The following is an 18,475-nucleotide window of genomic DNA, read 5'->3' as shown; positions in this document are numbered from 1 at the left end:
GCCTCCACACGAAACGAAAGCTTGATGTCCAGTTCAAAGCTATCGCGAAGAGCTGTTTGCAGTGACACTGTAAGGGCCACGTCACAATAACGTCAGAATTGGCCATACTCTGATGCAGTTTATCCGATCGTGTATATCAGGGGAAAAGTTGGATTGAGAGAGAGAGAAAGAGAGAGAGAGAGAGAGAGATTCGGTAGGTCATGTTCTGGGTGTTCTGTTTCTCACTGTCACATGCATCATATCTGGCACTGGGAAAAAAAAAAAAAAAGTGTTCAGAACGTGGTCCAAAGATCCATCCATCCATCCATTGCCAGACGCCATGTATCCCAGACGGGGTGGCCAATGGCTTAGAGTTAATTGTTTTACAGGGAGGGGCACTAATCCTTCACCAACCCCACTTGACACGTAGGGATGCCAACAGCATCTGGTGTTCCCAGGCGGTCACCCATCCAAGTACTAACCAGACCCAACGTTGCTTAACTTCGCTGATTGGACGGGAAGCGGTGTACTCAACGTGGTATGGCCGTTGGCATAAAGATACGACGAATTATAATTCCATCTCGATCAACATTAGAGGGCAGTTTGCATGAGAATGTGTCCACTTCCGACCTTATTGTGACGATGCCTATATTAGTTCAGGGAAGTCTTTGAACTAAAAAAAAAAAGAAAAAAAAAAGAGGTATTTGGCCTTTGTGAGACAGAATGTGACCTCCTCTCAGCAAGGGACAGGTTTAAAAGGTAACCGGAAAAGGCTCGCAAGTGTACATTTCCAAGCATTAGAGGGAGATGACTGGGTGGCTCTAAATATGATGATTAATTTCGTTGTTTTCCAATAATAATAAATTGTTTCTAAGGATATATTCTGCTCGTGCCACATAGCACTTCCATGGTCGGGAATAAAACACTAACAGGTGTATATTATACCATCCAGGGAAATGTTGATATACCAACAGGTCAGAGAGTAAGTCTCGTATACAAGGTGAATCTCAAAGGCCTTTCTTATGTGTCAAGGCGTATTCTACGATACCTATAAGGAATGAAAAGTAGAATCCTAAGTCATGGGGCGCTATGCCGCGGTTCTCATCTCCGTATATTAGAACTTTAAGCCCGTGGTGAGTTGTTTGCTTAATATCCTGTGATACTAGGTCACTACATCATCACGGTTACCACAATTACCTCCCCAAGGTGTTGGCCGCAGAAACTCACAAAGGGTGGATGGATAAGTGAGTTGAGTGACGTCAGCTGCCAGCACCAGGATTCGACCTCTGGTGCTAATGAGCCAGCAGCTTTGTAATCACCCACCCCTTAGGGAAGAATGTAGAAAAAACAGATCAAACGCTAGTCTCAAGACAAATACAAAGAAGATTATGAAAAAAAAAGAAAACTCTCCAAAGACATCAGACCAAAATATGTTTTATGAGATGACAGCGATTATAACTGCATACCAAGTCCTAAGGGTTTATATTCATTATCTATGCTCTCTCGATGAAGCCAAAGAGAAGGTTTATGGATGTAGTGAAGGACATGCGGGTGGCAGGTGTAATAGTAGAGGATGCAGAAGACAGAGTAAGATGGAGATAGGTGATCCGCTGTGGCGACCCCTAAGACAGCCGAAAGGAGAAGAAGATGAAGCCTTAAGTAATCATTTAACTGGTCCTTAGGTCCTTGTCCTTCTTCGTTGCCAGCATTCTAAGATGAAACCTATCAGTCACAGTAACCCTGACTCACTTTCCCACCCCCACTGTATCCATTAAACTATTCAGTAATGATTTTTTACCTTCATTGTCTTCCAGAGTTCGTAATTCAACCATTTTAGAATAAACCCTTCCAGTGATTGGGTCAGAAAGAGACTTCATTGGCGCTTCAGTACGGTTACTTGTTGTTGCTACAGTACATTTCTTCTGTTGTAAGACGAACTTATCAGTTTGAGAGACCTCATGGAGTTGGGGTTAACCTAATTTAGCTGGATGCTCCACGATAATGAAATTAGGTAATGAAACGGGTTGTGTGATGTGTGAGTCTAATTAGATGTTCCCATAACGTCGGAGCCAATGCTGCCTCACTTAATGCGTTACTCTGTGAGGTCAGATTACCCACATGTGTATTGTATTACCTGTTTCTCCACACATTACTACGAGTCGGTGCTCTGTGTTTTTTTTTTATGTATCTTTGGTCACAATGATAATTGAATTGCTGAATGACTTACTTCGTACAGTGGGGTACTTTTTTTTTTTTTGTTATACTGCTTTTATTTTTTCTTGAAGTGTATTTGGACCCTTGGAGCACTGATAAATATGTGGTAGGGCGTGGACGCCTGTACCAAGGACTGAACCAAAACTGTATAACTGTGTTATTTTGGACGCCATTAGCTGTACAGCTAATCTACACACTTTTGGGAGGCTTTTCTCTCTCTCTCTCTCTCTCTCTCTCTCTCTCTCTCTCTCTCTCTCTCTCTCTCTCTCTCTCTACCTCTAATATATTGTATTATAAGTATTTATTTATATATTATATGTATGCGTTGATATCCACATGAAAAAGGGAAAAATATTCCCAGCGCTTTTGTGGAGTTAGATCTACAGAGAGAATATTATTAGTAAAGATCTATCTATCTATCTATTGCCAGACGCCTCAATCCCGTTTGGGGTGGCCACAAACAAATCGCCTCCAAGTCGCCCTGTCCCCCGCCATTTCACTCCCCTGCTCCCAACTCACACAGTAAAGATACTGTTACTAAAAGTCTGGCAAGCAGTAAATAAAGAGGCCAACAGACGGAGGTTAAGAAGACATGAACATTAATAAAAGTTAAAAATGTTAACAGTGTCATTAGATGTAAGTCTACATTAAGCAGAAATTACCATGAGTAGGCCTAAATGCTGATGAAATTGAATAAATTTTGCAGCTAGTGATAGTTCCAGGCTGTGAGAGTGATATCTTGAAAAACCCAGCGAGGTCAACTTTCCTCATCATCTTCCACATATTTTGCAAACGTTTATTTTGATTTTTTGCATCTTTTTATTTTTTCAGTCAAGTAGTTCAGAGATGAAGGAAATAAGGCAGTCGCTGCCGATCTATTTTTGAAAGTCATGGTGGTCAGGAAGTGCAGCTTCTGGGACTATGACCGAATCTGTTGAGACACTATTTATCTGGGATACTTTTGTCGACACTTATCACGCTATTATTCCACCAATATGATATGATGATGATAGCTGTGTTTAACTATTTATACCTTTAATACTAATTTCGTAAGTACACATTTTTTGTTACTAATTACATAAATATACAGGTAAGTAAAGAGAAAAGGGTAGAGGATGCAGAGTAACTAAAAAAAAAATTCATTAAGTTTTCCTAACACAAACACCACTTTGCAAAAGAATAAGCAAGAGATGGAGGAATATTGCTTTTCAAGTCTGGGATAACTAACTTACAAATGATATCATCGTTCCAGCAAGAGAATTGGGAGAGCACTGCTAAATATGTGGTAGGGCATGGACGCCTATGCAAATGATAGAACCCAAAGTGTGTTATTTTGGACACTATTAAAGGTACAGCCGATCTACACACTACTGAAAAACTTAAATCAAGTGAGGGCGTCCACAGGGTGGAAGGCTGGGCACTGGAGCAAGGTGACCACCACTTTGTCTTTAAAAATATGTGTTGATGTTAAGATGGTCGCCACCTAGCTCCTGTGACCAGTGTTTCACCCGATGGACACCTTCATTTGAGATATTTGAAATATTAGAAAATACTGTTCGTTTTCATAAAGATGAATGTCATGAAAAAGTTATGATTGTGATCGTAATGTTTAACTGCCGTTGTGGATGAATTTTAAGGCATCATTTCTAATGGCAAGTAACCCTAAATTTATCAGTTTTTTACTTTTCATAATGTCCCTTTTATCTTCAGTGAAAATATGGGGATGATTAGTACATTAATATCTTTAACCTTTACAAATCATTTTATTAGAAATATTTGCAAACATACTGTATATGCCCAAATTATTTTCTGATCCACCTAGCTGTCAAAATTTTCAACTTTCCATCGGTTTCTCTTTGTGTCAACCTAAGAGGAATCTCAGATCATTATCTGCAGAAGATTGCTGCATATCAATGATTTTTGTCCCACTCCTACTGGTGATTTTGCAGGAGTTTTGACCAACTTTCAAAATATTGAAGCATATTGTGCCGGCTAGTAGAAGGAATTTTGTCTTCAGACATTTTCCATATGTGTCAAGGTTTAAGGAATCTCCAGTTAAAACGTGAGCAAAATTAGATCATCTGTCTATATCTATATATGTACCTAGGCTGCTTCCCCCAGGGGGGGAGGATTTTTTGCTTTCTGAATATATCAGACTGTTGCACCACATTGTGGCCCGAAGATTTTGACCTTTGACATTTTTCCTTAAGTGACAAGCTCAGAGGGATCTCCAGTTAAAATTTGAGGAAAATTGGTCCATAAATAGGGATTTTATCCCAATTCTATTGGTGATTTTTTTCAGAATTTAAGCATACTTTAAAAACCTTGCAGCATATAACGCCATCTGGTGGCCGGAATTTTTTACCTTTGACCTTTCCTCATAAATGCCAGGCTCAGAGGAATCTCCAGTTAAAATCTGAGGAAAGCTGGTCCATAACTAAGGATTTTCTAGTCCTTTTACCGATTTCTTTTTTTAAATTCTGCAACAGCAGTATTGATTTTTTACATGCTCATATAACAAGATGGAATTTTTACTTCATCATATAGTACTAGATAATGAATGAAAAATTCGTTTTCATTTTCGTTTTTGAAGGTTCCAACATGTTTACTTGCATCGGCCTTGGTCACCTAATGGTGGCACTCCATACTGCTCGGTCTCTGGCAGCTTTCGTATTAAGTCCCTTAACCCTGAGGTCACAGTCACTGACCCCATCCCAGGTCTTTTTCGGTCTACCTCTCACTACCGTACCCCCAACATTTACACTTCTCACTTTCTGCACACAGTTATCATTCCCCATCCTCTCCACATGCCCAAACCATCTCAACCTACTCCTCATCACAACACCAATACATTCCAGTCCCATCTTAACTCAAATCTTTCATTGTATACCTAGCCTCACCAGGCCTTGCACTCAAGGACGCACTGCACATCCAGCTAATCATTGCCATTTCTGTGCGGTCAAGCCAGCGAATATCCTCCTCCTCTACTGCCCAAGTCTCACTATCATACGGCATTACACTCCTAACACATGCCGCATACAAAGATCCCTTAGCACAGAGGGAGAGCCCTCTCAATGTCAGGAGAGGTAACAGCTCCCCAAACTTCTTCCAACCACTCTTCACTCTAGTCACAGAGCTAGCCCCTGCCCGACCTCCAGCACATAACAAGTCTCCCAAATAACAACTCTTCCACACACTCAAGAGACTCACCAGCAAGTTAAATCCTTTCACGGCTGGCAATATCCACATGCTCTCTCCAATGCACTGCACACATGAAATCAGTATTATCTCACAGTCGACCTCTAATGTCACTTCATCTCGTATGCACTTACTATCACAAACACTGCACAAGATGGAATTATTTACCACTCCCTTGTGACAAATCGAACATGGCTACTCTCCTTTTTCTTTGACAGTATCATCCCCAGCCCTAGATGCTATGAACCAATAAACCAGTAAATAAGAATTTTATTCCACTTTTCCTTTTTTTCAAATTTTTTGCAAACTTTCAAAATATATCAGCTTATTATGTCACCTGGTGGCCTGAATATTTGACTTTTGAATTTTTTCTATAAGTGCCAAGCTCGGGGGAATCTCCAGTTAAAATCGGAGCAAAATTAGTCCATAAATAAGGATTTTATCCCACTTCTACCGGTAGTTGGGATTTTTGCAAACTTTCAATACATTAACTTATAGAGCCACCTTGTGGTTGATTTTTTTTTACTTACATTTTCCAAATGTATAAAGTTCAGAGAAACCTCCATTTATAATCTGAACAAACCAAAGAAAGGGGTTCTATTGTTCCACTTTTAATTTTCTTAATGAACTTTAAAAATATCACAGCTTATAGTCCCACCTGGTGGCCTGAATTTTTTGCTTTTGACATTTCTCCATTAGTGCCAAGCTAAGAGGAATTTCCAGTAAAATTTTGAGAAAAATTGGTCCTTAAATTAGGATTTTATCCCACTTTTAGTTTTTATTATTTTTTTTTTTTACACCTATGCTGAATTTTTAAGCTCATACAATGGGATGGAATTTTTAATTGACCATATAGCCCTAGATATGAATGAAACAATGAACCAGTAAAATGGAAATGTTTTGATGTAAAAAAAAATGAAAAAAAAAAAAATCTTGTTTTGCTCGCCATGGTGACCAGAAATGCAACAGGTGTTACCTCTGCAACTTTTCTCAAAATTCGCCACCAAATTGCTAAAAAGCCAAATAGTATCGACATGAGTACCATAACTGTGTTATTTCGGAAACTGTTAGATACATAGGATCTATGCACAGCGTTATAGAGTTTATGGAAAAATAATTATAATAAGTATTGTGTAAGTGGCTTTTCTCAAAATTCGCAATCATATTGTACAGAAAGGCCAAAAAAATACCACTGTGAGCACCAGAACTAGGTAATCTAAAAATTATAGAGCTACTGCAAACCTACACACAGCTGTTGAAAGCTAATGGGAAAACTAAGAGATGCTACTTCTGTGGCTTTTCTCAAAATTCGCTAACATACTGATGAAAAATAGCCAAATTCTTCAAACTGGGCGCAAAAATAGTCAAATCATCAAATGTGTAACCCGCCAAGCTATGGCATGAAAGTCCATGGCCCTTTAACCGGTAGTCTGCTCTTTGTGATATACTGTACGGTGGATCATCTCAAAGTGTGCATTAATATCAGGGAAGTAGGATGGCGCAGTTTTCTAATTTTATCTAAATGAACTTTTAGGATCTTGTTTGCTTGAATACATTCTACAGTCATATGTGTGGATGCTAGTAACTCCATGTTAGGTTTACCTCAAGGGCATATGCAGAAGCGTTTCATTACCTGCAGTCTTATGACGTACACTTCCCATCGGTCCGGTGACGTAAGGTGCACTAGACATTTAGACACAGATTATGCTTGATGTTTTCCAATGTAGGAGTAACTGAATCTGTCAGCTTAAAAAATCCCTAAATAGGTGAATAAAATGTTGAGAGAAAACAGGAAAACATACAGATTCCAAGAAATGATCATACCCTGTCTTCTGTTTTGATCATTCTTTGACTCTTGGCTATCTTTTGTTTGATTTCGTTGGGAAGGGACAACTTTTGAGGACTGGATCCTTAATTCTACATACAAGAAGCGTTCGTCGACTGGTTACCTGAGTCGTGCAGACATATACATTAGCCAGCATAAACTTCAACTGGCGCTACAGTTATGTGAACAGCAGTCCAACTGGATTTTCCTGCATAGATATTTGGAACAAATTTGTATGTTAGTCCAGCGGTTAAATGTGGCCAATCCAGGAACTATTATATCAATTGGTTTATTTCACATCTGTCAAGAACAGGACCAGTCAAAGCAGTGAGGCTTATTTTTTTTTTAATTATTTCAGGTCAGTAAGATCAGTTTTGGTTCATAAATGCCAGTTCAGGGTCATTTTGCGTCCAGGTATGTTCATTAAGATCATTTAATGACCAGTTCGGTCTTTCACAATCAACTGCCTCAGACAGTTCAGTTTAGATATATATAGGACTGAATTTTTCAACCCCCATCCTCCCCTAACGAGGGCGAGAGCAATTTCCAAGGGGGTCGTGTGGACTGTAAAATAGTGAGTGGCTAGAACAAGACTGTGTGGTGTGTGTGTGTGTGTGTGTGTGTGTGTGTTACGATAAACTATTGACTTTTAAGTATTCACATTCTGTCCCTCCAGCCTTCAAAGCACATTCTCATGTACCTAAGCGAAAACTTTTTTTTTTTTTCCTTTTCTATCAGTAGCCTAGTCACCTTCTTGCTTTATCTTTTTCTGTCTCTAATGTAGTCGTTTCGAGAGCAAATTAACACCAAATTTAGTCACAGTTTGAACCCCCTGACATATGCACCCGAGCGAAAAAATTGTCGCATCAGCAAGAAACCGGGGCAGGGGTCGGGAAGAAAACTCCGTAGTACAGCAGCAAACTTTTTTTGGATATATCAGACAATTTTGAAGTTACAAGAAAGATAGATGCCATTTTGGAAACTGCAAAAAATCCTCAACTATTTTCATTTCATAGACAACCCATTATTCTGAAAAGTTTTTCTGTAAATAGAGGAAACCATTTTTTATAAGGCAGATTAGCGTAACAGCTGGCTGCACAAGAAGTAAGGGTTTTAGGCTGCACGAGTAGCACAGAAGTATTTTCCAACGATTGCTGAGAGCAACCAGGTTTTGCCTTTTCAAAACAAATAATACCTTCTGTTTGGCCTTTTTGGAAGTTTTTGACTGAATCCAAGTCACCTAATGCAATACCCAGGTCAACAAAAGAAACTCTGAATTTCTTATTTCTGATTCGAATTGGAGTGCACCCAGAGATTTGGTGAAAGAAATTTTTGTAAGTGACCAAAAAGCAAAGTCATTATTAACCTGCTAGATCCCAAGTCCTAGACCTTAAATTAATACAAGAGAAGTATTGGTTTTAGGAAATGGGAGGGAATATTTTTGGTGTAATCTAACCCTTTCGTGCTCAGATAAGTTTATAAGTTTCGTGGGACATGACATGCCTGCTTTTCTCCCCTCCAACCCTGCCCACCTCGCACTCCAAATATATGTATTCTCGGCTTATTTTCACCACCCATACATATATATTTTGCCACAAAACCCACATATTCCTATTCGTCAATGTTGTTCTACGCAATAAGCAAAAAAAAAAAAAAAACACACACGAAAAAACATGCTATACATACGTTAGGGTCATATAAATAAACATTCAAGAGCATACATTTCACTTCCCAACATCATAAGTCGAATGTATACTACTCAATTTCTACATGTTATACCATCATTGGATAGACAGTTTTATTAGCTTTCAAATGCCGAGGTCCCGGTTTGATACGATGTATGGTGTTCGAGTAATAAGCAAAAAAGTAAAACCCATTTCCGACAGACAACAGATTTTTTTATTCGGGGAGCTCTAGTGAAAAACTTTTCAGGCCACTGTCATGTTTTTATTTTATCATCCTGTGCAGAATTTAATTGGCTTTCATTTGAGCCCACAACGGTGATCCTAGGGCTCAGAATTTTCGAGAAAAATGCAAAAAACTACAGTGCATCCATGCTGTGTTGTGACTGTAGGGTAGTTTCCTGCCTTCCTCTAAGCTACTGCACATATTTCACCAATTCTTTGTACACTAGATATGCACACTATATTCATATGATTCACTGTCACTATTATTATAGCTGAATACTCACATTTGGTGCAGGGTAGAATCAGTGTAGCTGATTAGAAACAGTAGCATAATCTTCGTTGGGCCAACGGTTGATAACGACCAGGACTGCTTCACAAACACCAAATATCCTATTCCAACACCAAATCTAATTACAACAGTGCCCAAACAATATACACAAGCACTACTAGTATAATGAAATGTGTTGCACGGCCGGGACGGGAGTAAGAGTGGATATTTAAAGGGACAGAGCCATGCAGTACCTTCCCCACTCACAGCTCATTTGGTACTGAATAACCTGTCCACTATATTGCTGGTATTGGGACCTACAGTTGCCAACTCATTACTCTTGACAAGGAGCAGGGAAGCTATGACGCCTCCAAAAATGATGCCGATCATCCAAAAATTTTTCCTCTGACGAAAGTTTTTATGCTTTAATATGCCAAAAGTGTCAACGAGTATAGACGCAGCCACACCCATATGACGACAAACGCGTCATTGTGTACGAGGGGGCTAATAAGCTTTTTTTTAGTATTTTCAGGTAGGGAAATCAGAGGAAGATGATGAGCCACATGAGACAGTATTCAGCACTGCCTGACTTGCTCGCTCACTCGTTCGAATACGTTCCACACTTTCAGTGTGGATGCCTAATACAAGTTACATCGGAGCATGGACCACATCCCAGATAAAGTATAAATGCCCCTCAATTTTCCCCCTATCCCTCGAAAACGAGGATAGTGAATTATAAGTAAAGGGCTAATCCTGCTTGGTTGAATATGCAGCTAAAATAATAATTCTGGAGTAGGTTTCAGAGTCACAGGATGCAAGCAGTGAGCTAAGACTGGTGGGGCGTGAATATGTGAACCGAGGTTAAGGAAGGTGCAACCCGAGAAAGGTTGAGGACCACTGATTTAGAACCAGTCAGGTCTAACAATTACCTTAATGTCCATTCAGGTCCAAAGTATCCATTTTGGCGTAGATTAATAATTTCTCACAGAACTATTGCAATGTGGTTCTAACTAGGTCCATCCACGTTAATCAAATCCATTCAGACTGAGTAAAGTCAGGTTAGATCCATTCAGTGACGTGCAGGCCCATTAAAGTCAATTCATTTGGCTGCATGATTAGTGTTGATACTAAACAACAGACCCGATCGTGTCAGGGTTCGAATCCTGGTGCAGGCAGCCGGTACTGTACCATGCAACTCAGATGTTCAGCCACCCTTTGTGGTTTTGTAAGTAAAATGTGTACCTAGGGCAATACCTATGGAAGGTAACTGTAGTAACCTGCAACTGTAGTAACCTACATGATGCAGTGGCCATGTATCCTAAGGTAGTGGATGAATAATCTGCCGTATCCTCAAAGGCCAAGTTAAGAAGATGAGCACTACAGCTATGGGACTCATACTTTTTTTTTTTTTTAAACCCATGCAGGATCAGTGAGACCCAATCATGTGGTACAGTTTCATTTAGCTCACTGAGCTACAATCATGTCCTTTCAGGGCGGTGCAGATTCATTTAGATCAGTTCTAATTAGTAGATTAATTCAGTTGCAGTTAGGTCCACTCAGGTCCAATAAGGCCTGTTCATTACATTTACTTCCTTGATGGAGCACGGTCATGGTGGTAAAGAAGTTTGCTCATTCCACTGTTCATTGGAGCTACATTACATAAGTACTATCATACAAGCATACCCGCCGTTAAACATTGCATAAAAAGCACTCTACTTACCTGATGTGCCTGAGCTGCTCTGTGAGGAACAAGTTCAAATCTGCTTCAAAACCAGAATGACAAATACTGTCAAACGTTTGCTCCGTAGTCTCCTGCAGCAATGAAACTAAAACAGTATTTCCTTCAAATCTGCTTCACAACCAAAATGACAAGTACTGTCAAAAACTGCCCCTAGTCTCCAGCAGCAGTGGAACTAAAACAATATTTGCTGTATCTGCCGAACCCTCCAAATGGCATGACTAACTTAAATGGAAATATCCGTTCTTAACCCTCTCGCGTACGACAAGTTTTGGTAAGTTTTTCGGCGCACAATTTTTTCTGCGAGGCTGCCCAGCCTGGCTGCCCTCGTGCGGCGAATAACACGTATTTTCGCCTTATTTTCGCCACTCAAACATCAATGTACTGCCATGAAACCTGCACCATCTTATTCGTCAATGTTTGTTCTAGCTGAAAAGCACCACAAAAAAAAAAAACAGGAAAACATGAATAAAACAACATTAGGTGGCCGTGAATAAACGTTTCATTTGTCAATTTCACTTACCAACATCACCAATCGAATGCTTTCCATCATACAGGAAAATGTTATTTGAAGTTTTGATAGAGAATTTCATCAGCTTTCTAAAGAGACAAATCCGGTTGTGATAAGATTTGTAGTTTTCGAGAAAATAGCCAAAAACTGAAAGCCATTTATGAAAAAATTCAATGAGCTCTCATTCAGAACTTTTCTCACACACCTTATGTTTTTATTGCATAATGTTATGCAGAATTTCACGAGCTTTCTAATGAGCAAAGATAGTTTCGATACGCCTCAAAGTTTTCGAGTAAATCACCAAGAACGACTGGGAACTCATGTCCGTGTGTCACTCGTGATTCGCACAACATTCACTATCTTCCCGCCTACTTAACAACGAATTCCTATCATAGATATTACATTATGTCTTGCACATACGTAGAATTTACTGCTCTTTATCATGGTTCTTACAGGAAGTCGATACGCCCAATAGTTGTCAAGTAATAGGACGACAAAGCTAGATTACTCTTCTGGTCGTTACCTACTTTTACCGCAAGCGAAAAAAGAACAGTGTTTTCTCCCCCTTTGCCTAAAGACTATGCTCCTCAAGCTTTTTTATTTTTTGTTTATATACAGACTGTAAAATCTTCCAAGGTTGTTTTTTTATGGCTGTAACCTACTACACATAAACCCTACTTTTTCCAACTTAGCATACTGCTAAAGAAGCTGTACTTTCTGTCATATGTGTAATATGTAGGAGAAGAAGGTTATTTGCCTGAGAATTATAGGGGTATTGATAATAGGTTTAATATACATATCAACAAAATTCGGAGAACTCACTTCCTCCAGGGGTGTTGATGGAGTTGTAGAACCTTCTGGGATTGGAAGATGAGGAGTTATGTAATGTGTGTGAGTGTGTGTTTTTTTTTAATGCGAGGAAGAAGGAACCAAAGGCCATGAGCCCGCAGTAACAGTTCCCTCCAAGAGAAAAACAAAATACAACAGAGAGCCAAATTCAAGATCCGATCATATGCCTGGACACACTGCGTTTGAAACACTGGAGATCATAGGCAGCAGGAAAAACAGAGGGAGACAGTTCCAGAGTTGACCTGTTGCATAAATGAAAGATTGGGAGTAACGGTTAACTCTTGCATTAGAAAGTTGGACAGAAAAGGGATGAGAGTTTGCTGCCAGACGGGTGCTATGCGCCCATCGTAGAGGTGGAGGAATGCAAGCAGACAGTTCAGAGGAGCAGTGACCATTAAAGTAGCGATAGAAAAGAGATAAAGATGCAACAGTGCGGCGAAAAGACAGAGGTTGAAGGGAGTCAGTAAGAGGAGGAGAGTTAATGAGACGAAAAGCCTTTGACTCCACCCTATTGAGAAGAGCTGTATGTGGGGAGCCTCCCCACACGTGAGACTTGTACTCCACACAGGGGCGGATAAAACCCCTGTATAGAGTCAACAATTGTGCAGGGGTAAAGAAAGAGCGGAGTCGGCTTAGCACACCCAATCTCTTGGAAGCAAATTTTACAAGAGATGTAATATGATCTTTCCAAGATAAGTCCCGAGTAAATGAAACCCCAAGCATGTTCAAGGATGATGCAGGATTAAGCTGAATATTATTAAACATTAGTGGGTATACATGTGGAAGATTTTGTCGGGTTGATAGGTGTAAGAACTGAGTCTTAGATGCATTAAAAACAACCATATTATTTTTACCCCAGTCAGAGATACGAGCCAAGTCAGACATTAGGTGTGCCATAGCCTTATCCCTTGCTTGTTGAAGTAACTGCTGAGATGGGGGTTGCTGGAACTGAATGGAAAGGTGAAGGGTGGAGTCATCAGCGTATGAGTGGATAGGGCTTGATGTACAGCTTAGAAGATCATTGATGAAAAAAAGGAAGAGAGTTGGTGATAGGACAGAGCCCTGAGGAACACCACTGTTGATAGATCTAGGAGAAGAACAATGGCCGTCTACAACAGCAACTATAGAACGACCAGAAAGGAAGCTAGCGATGAAGGCACAGATAGAAGGATAGAAACCGTAGGAGGGCAGTTTGGAAATTAAAGATTTATGCCAGACTCGATCGAAAGCCTTTGAGATGTCAAGTGCAATGGCAAAGCTTTCGCCAAAGTCCCGAAAGGAGGATGACCAGGAGTCTGAAAGGTAGGTGAGAAGATCGCCAGAGGAGCGTCCCTGACGGAACCCGTTCTGACGATCGGAAAGAAGGTTGTGATAGGAAAGATGCCTTAAAATTTTTCTATTGAGAATTGACTCGAAAACTTTTGAAATACAGGACGTTAAAGGGATTGAACGGTAGTTGGAGGGTTGGGAGTGGTCACCCTTCTTTGGGACTGGCTGAATGAGAGCAAACTTCCAGCAAGAAAGAAAGGTACAAGTTGACAGACAAAGGTGAAAGAGTTTGCCTAGGCAGAGTGTAAGCACAGAAGCACAGTTCTTAAGAACAACAGGAGGGACCCCATCAGGCCCATATGTGTGTGTGTGTGTGCGTGAGTGTGTGTGTTTGTGTGAGTGTGTATGAGTGTGTGTGTGAGTGTCTGTGTTAGTGTGTGCGTGTATGTCAGTGTGTTGTGAGTGTGAGTGTGTGTGAGTGTCTGTGTGTGTGTGTGTGTGTGTGTGTGTGTGTGTGTGTGTGTGTGTGTGTGTGTGTGTGTGTGTGTGTGTTCTTACCTTACCTAATTGTTCTTACCTAATTGTATCTTTACAGGAATGAGTCAAGCTCGTACTGTCCCGTGTCTTAAACCATATTTATCGTACATATCCTTAAATTTGTGAATTGTTTTGGCACACACTATTTCATTCGGTAATGCATTCCATTGATCAATTGCTCTGTTTGGGAAACTGAATTTCCTTACGTCTTTATCACCTCTCCTCTTATGCAGTTTTTTCCAGTGTCCTCTTGCTGATGCTTCTCCATATGTTAAGTAATTATTTATGTCTATTTTCTCCTTCCCTGATATGCACTTATATAGCATTATCATGTCACCTCTTTTCCTTCTCTCCTGTAGTGTTGGTAGATTCAGTTTATTTAGTCTTTCTTCGTAGCTTAGGTCCCTTAAGCTTGATATCCATCTTGTAGCGGCCCTTTGAACTTTTTCAATCTTGTCTATGTGCTTTTTGAGATGAGGACTCCAGACTACTGATGCATATTCCAGGGTTGGTCTAATGAATGATGTTATGATCCTTCTTAGCATGTCTTCATTTATGTATGTGAATGCTCTTCTCATATTTGCAAGCAGTGTATACATGTCCCGTACCTTCTTGCTGATGTGGTCAGCCGGAGATAGTCTGTTATTGATAATCACACCTAGGTCTTTCTCTCTTTCTGATGTGTATAGGGTTTTATTTCCTAACTTATAATCCCAAGCAGGTCTTTTTTCACTTTTACCAAACTTCATTACATGACACTTGTCCACATTGAATTCCATTTGCCATGTACTACTCCATTCATGAAGTTTATTTAATTCTTCTTGTAGCTCTTTACAAGAGTCTGTATTAGTAATTCTCCTTTGTATTTTTGCATCATCTGCAAGCATATTCAGATAGCTCTCATTTCCAGTGTTACTGTTTATATCATTTATATACACTAAAAACGTGATTGGTGCCAGCACTGAACCCTGTGGTACTCCACTAGTCACTTCTTTCCATGATGAGTAGTTTCCTCTTAGTACTGTTCTCATTTCTCTTTTTATGAGAAAGTCTTGCATCCAACAAAACAGTTTGCCTCGAATTCCTCCTTGATGGTATAGTTTCCATAAAAGTCTTTGGTGTGGTACTGTGTCAAAAGCTTTCTTGAAATCTAAATAGATACTGTCCACCCATTCTTCCCTTTCCTGTATTGTGTTTGTTACTCTGTCATAGTAGCTCAACAGATTAGTAACACATGATTTTCCTTTTCTGAAATCAAACTGTCTTTCTGTTATCATACTGTGTTCTTCTAGATGATTTACCCAAGCTTTTCTTATAAGCTTTTCTAATACCTTGCTTACAACACTGGTCAGTGATACTGGTCGGTAGTTGAGTGGATTTTGTCTATTTCCTTTCTTGAATAAGGGGACAATATTTGCTTTTTTCCAAATATCAGGTAGTTTACCTTGACTCAAGGATTTCTTGAAAATTAAAAATAATGGTTTACTTAAGTCCTTTGCACATTCTTGTAGTACCCAACATGAAATTTCAACAGGACCACTTGCTTTTCCTCTGTCTAATCTACTTAACTCCTCCTGTATTACTTTTTCTGCTATTTGTATATCTGGTAGTATGTGTGGACATGCATGTTCCACATAGTCCCTCTCAAAATTTTTTTCTTCTGTAAAAACTAATTGGAAATTCTTAGTTAGTGCTTCACAAATATCTTTCTCTTGTGTATAAGTGATTCCCTCATCCGTAATTGATTGTATTATATCTTTTACTTTGGTTTTGCTTCTGATATAGCTGTAAAACAGCTTTGGTTGATCACTACTTTTATTTATTATATCCTCCTCAAACTGTTTTTGGGCTTCCCTCCTTATTCTTGTATAATCGTTTCTTGCCTGTTTGTAATTATTATACGCCCTTTCACTATTATGTCTTCTGTATCTATTCCACAACAAATCTCTTCTTTCTTTTTTTTTGTGTATGTGTGTGTCTGTGTGTGTGTGTGTGTGTGTGCGTGTGTGTGTGTCTGTGTGTGTGTGTGTGTGCGTGTGTGTGTGTCTGTGTTAGTGTGTGTGTAAGTGTGTTAGTGTGTGTGCGAGTGTGTGTGTGTGTGTGTGTGTGTGTGTGTGTGTGTGTGTGTGTGTGTGTGTGAGTGTGTGTGTGTGCGAGTATGTGTGAGTATGTGTGTGAGTGTCTGTGAAAGTGTGTGTGTGTGTTAGTGTGTGTGTGTGTTAGTGTGTGTGTGTGAGTGTGAGTGTGTGTTAATGTGTGTGTGTGTGTGTCTGTCTGTGTGCGTGTGTACACTGCATTAGGGAATACTTCACTCGGCATGGAACCATTCAAAGCAATCACCGACGCACAGTGCCACATCACAAACAGGACACATGTGACTTGAGTCCCTCCTCATCTTTGCCAGGGAACACATGGTGCACCACAGCCTTCACCGGTTGGGGATCCTCTCCCGTCGGTGGCCCAGTATGTTATCCAACTGCACTCTGTTGTTGATGAAACGACGACGCTTGGTTGGATGTCTCCTGGTGTTCCCTGGCCCTGTTGTCCTGGAGGTGCAGCTGCAGGCCCAGGCATGGCAGCAGCAGCAGGTTCTCCCGACAGACGAGGAACTGGTGAAGGTTCTCTCAGCACCTGTGCTGGTTCTGCAGGCAATGGTGGCGCTGACTCCTGTGTTGGCCCTCCTCCTGGAAATGGTGATGTTGGTGCAGGAGCCGGTGGTGATGGCACCTGTGCTGGTGCTGCGGCAGGTGCCACAGGTGCTGGATGTCCTGCTGGCCATCATGTTGGAAGGTCAGGGGCATGGTGGATGACGTGCCCTGATGCGGGCCACTCTGCTTCATCAAAGTAAAGGAGCTTGTCCACTATCTCCTCCACGAATTCGAGCAGACTGACTGACCTGCGTGAGCACTTCTTTACAGGGCGAACGCATTGAATATGGCCATGTGGATGAAATAGAAGGTGATCTTCTTGATCTACTTCATGGTCCACAACTGGATGGGGTAGTACTGGACCATCTGGTTGAAGTGGTCCACCCCACCCATGTGTTGATTGTAGTCATCCACCACGACGGGCTCGTCCACGGTCTTCTGGACATAGGTTGTCCTCCCGTCACGAGCCCTGGTCTTCCCTCGAACGTGCTTCGGGACGCTGTTTGTGCTGTGGAAGATGGAGACCACGTTGACTATGTGCTTGTCCTTCCACAGCAGCACCATCATGTTGCCCTTGTGCATCGCTGTCATACCCCCCTCTGGCAAGTTCTTGGTCCTTGCGATGTCCTGCAGCCACTTTGGTGTTCTTCTTGCCAGGCGTAGGGTCCCACACACATAGGTTCCTGCACTGAAGAGGCGTTTGCACAGGGATACAGAGTTATAATAGTTGTCCGTGTAAACTTTGTATCCCTGATCCTTCAGTGGTTCTACGAGGCTCCACACGGTGATCTCCAGTGCCCTCTTCTGCCCCGTATACACCTCAAAATTCCAGATGTAACCTGAGGAAGCCTCAGCCAGGATATAAACCTTGATTGAATACTTTGAGGGCTTCATGGGATTGTATATGCGGAAGCTTAGGCGCCCCTTCCACGGCAGTGAGCCCTCGTCTAGGCTGAGGTGCTCCTCGGGTAAGTAGGTGTTTTGGAACCACTGAAGGAGATACTCCATCACCATGCGAACCCTGATGAGCCTGTCGTGATTGTCCTGGGATATCGCAAGTGAGTTGATGGCATGGAAGTGTTTCAGGATGGCCCTGAAACGCCTTCCACTCATCACTTGTGTGAACAGGGGGTAGTTGTGGATGCGGGATCTCATTCAGTAATGCCTGATGCTCGGCAGATTCATGACCCTCATGAAAAAGTACAGCCCCAGGAACTTGGCCATCTCCTTTTCATTGCAGATGAACCATGCATCCAATGCAATTCCCAGGATTGACGCGTAGCTGTTGGTCTCATGAGTGAAATACGTCAACAACTCCCTGGTGAAGAACAGCTGGAAGAACTGGAGAGGAGTTGTTGGCAGATCCACCTTCATTCCTGGGGATCCTGCGAAGGGCCCATTAGCTGGTGTGAAAGGGCCACTGCTCCACCCTGGATCCGTTGCAGCAACACCTCCCGCAGTGGTGGCAGTGGGTCGGCGCACCGACACCCTTGTGCCTCTTCGGGCACCCCTTGGCCGCCCCCCATAGCCTG

The 18,475-nt window shown here is 41.2% G+C and overlaps 1 non-coding gene across 1 annotated transcript; it reads right to left on the bottom strand.

Annotated features, from left to right (window-relative positions):
• Positions 1-412: 412 nt before the first annotated feature.
• Positions 413-531, bottom strand: LOC145412698 (5S ribosomal RNA). The gene has a single exon (XR_013899609.1). It is a non-coding gene; the product is annotated as a 5S ribosomal RNA (ribosomal RNA).
• Positions 532-18,475: the final 17,944 nt, after the last annotated feature.

This window comes from Coenobita brevimanus, chromosome 93, assembly GCF_032717465.1.
Source record: "Coenobita brevimanus isolate Jiangsu-jjx chromosome 93, ASM3271746v2, whole genome shotgun sequence".
NCBI lineage: Eukaryota > Metazoa > Arthropoda > Malacostraca > Decapoda > Coenobitidae > Coenobita > Coenobita brevimanus.
This window is presented reverse-complemented; position numbering and strand designations above follow the sequence as displayed.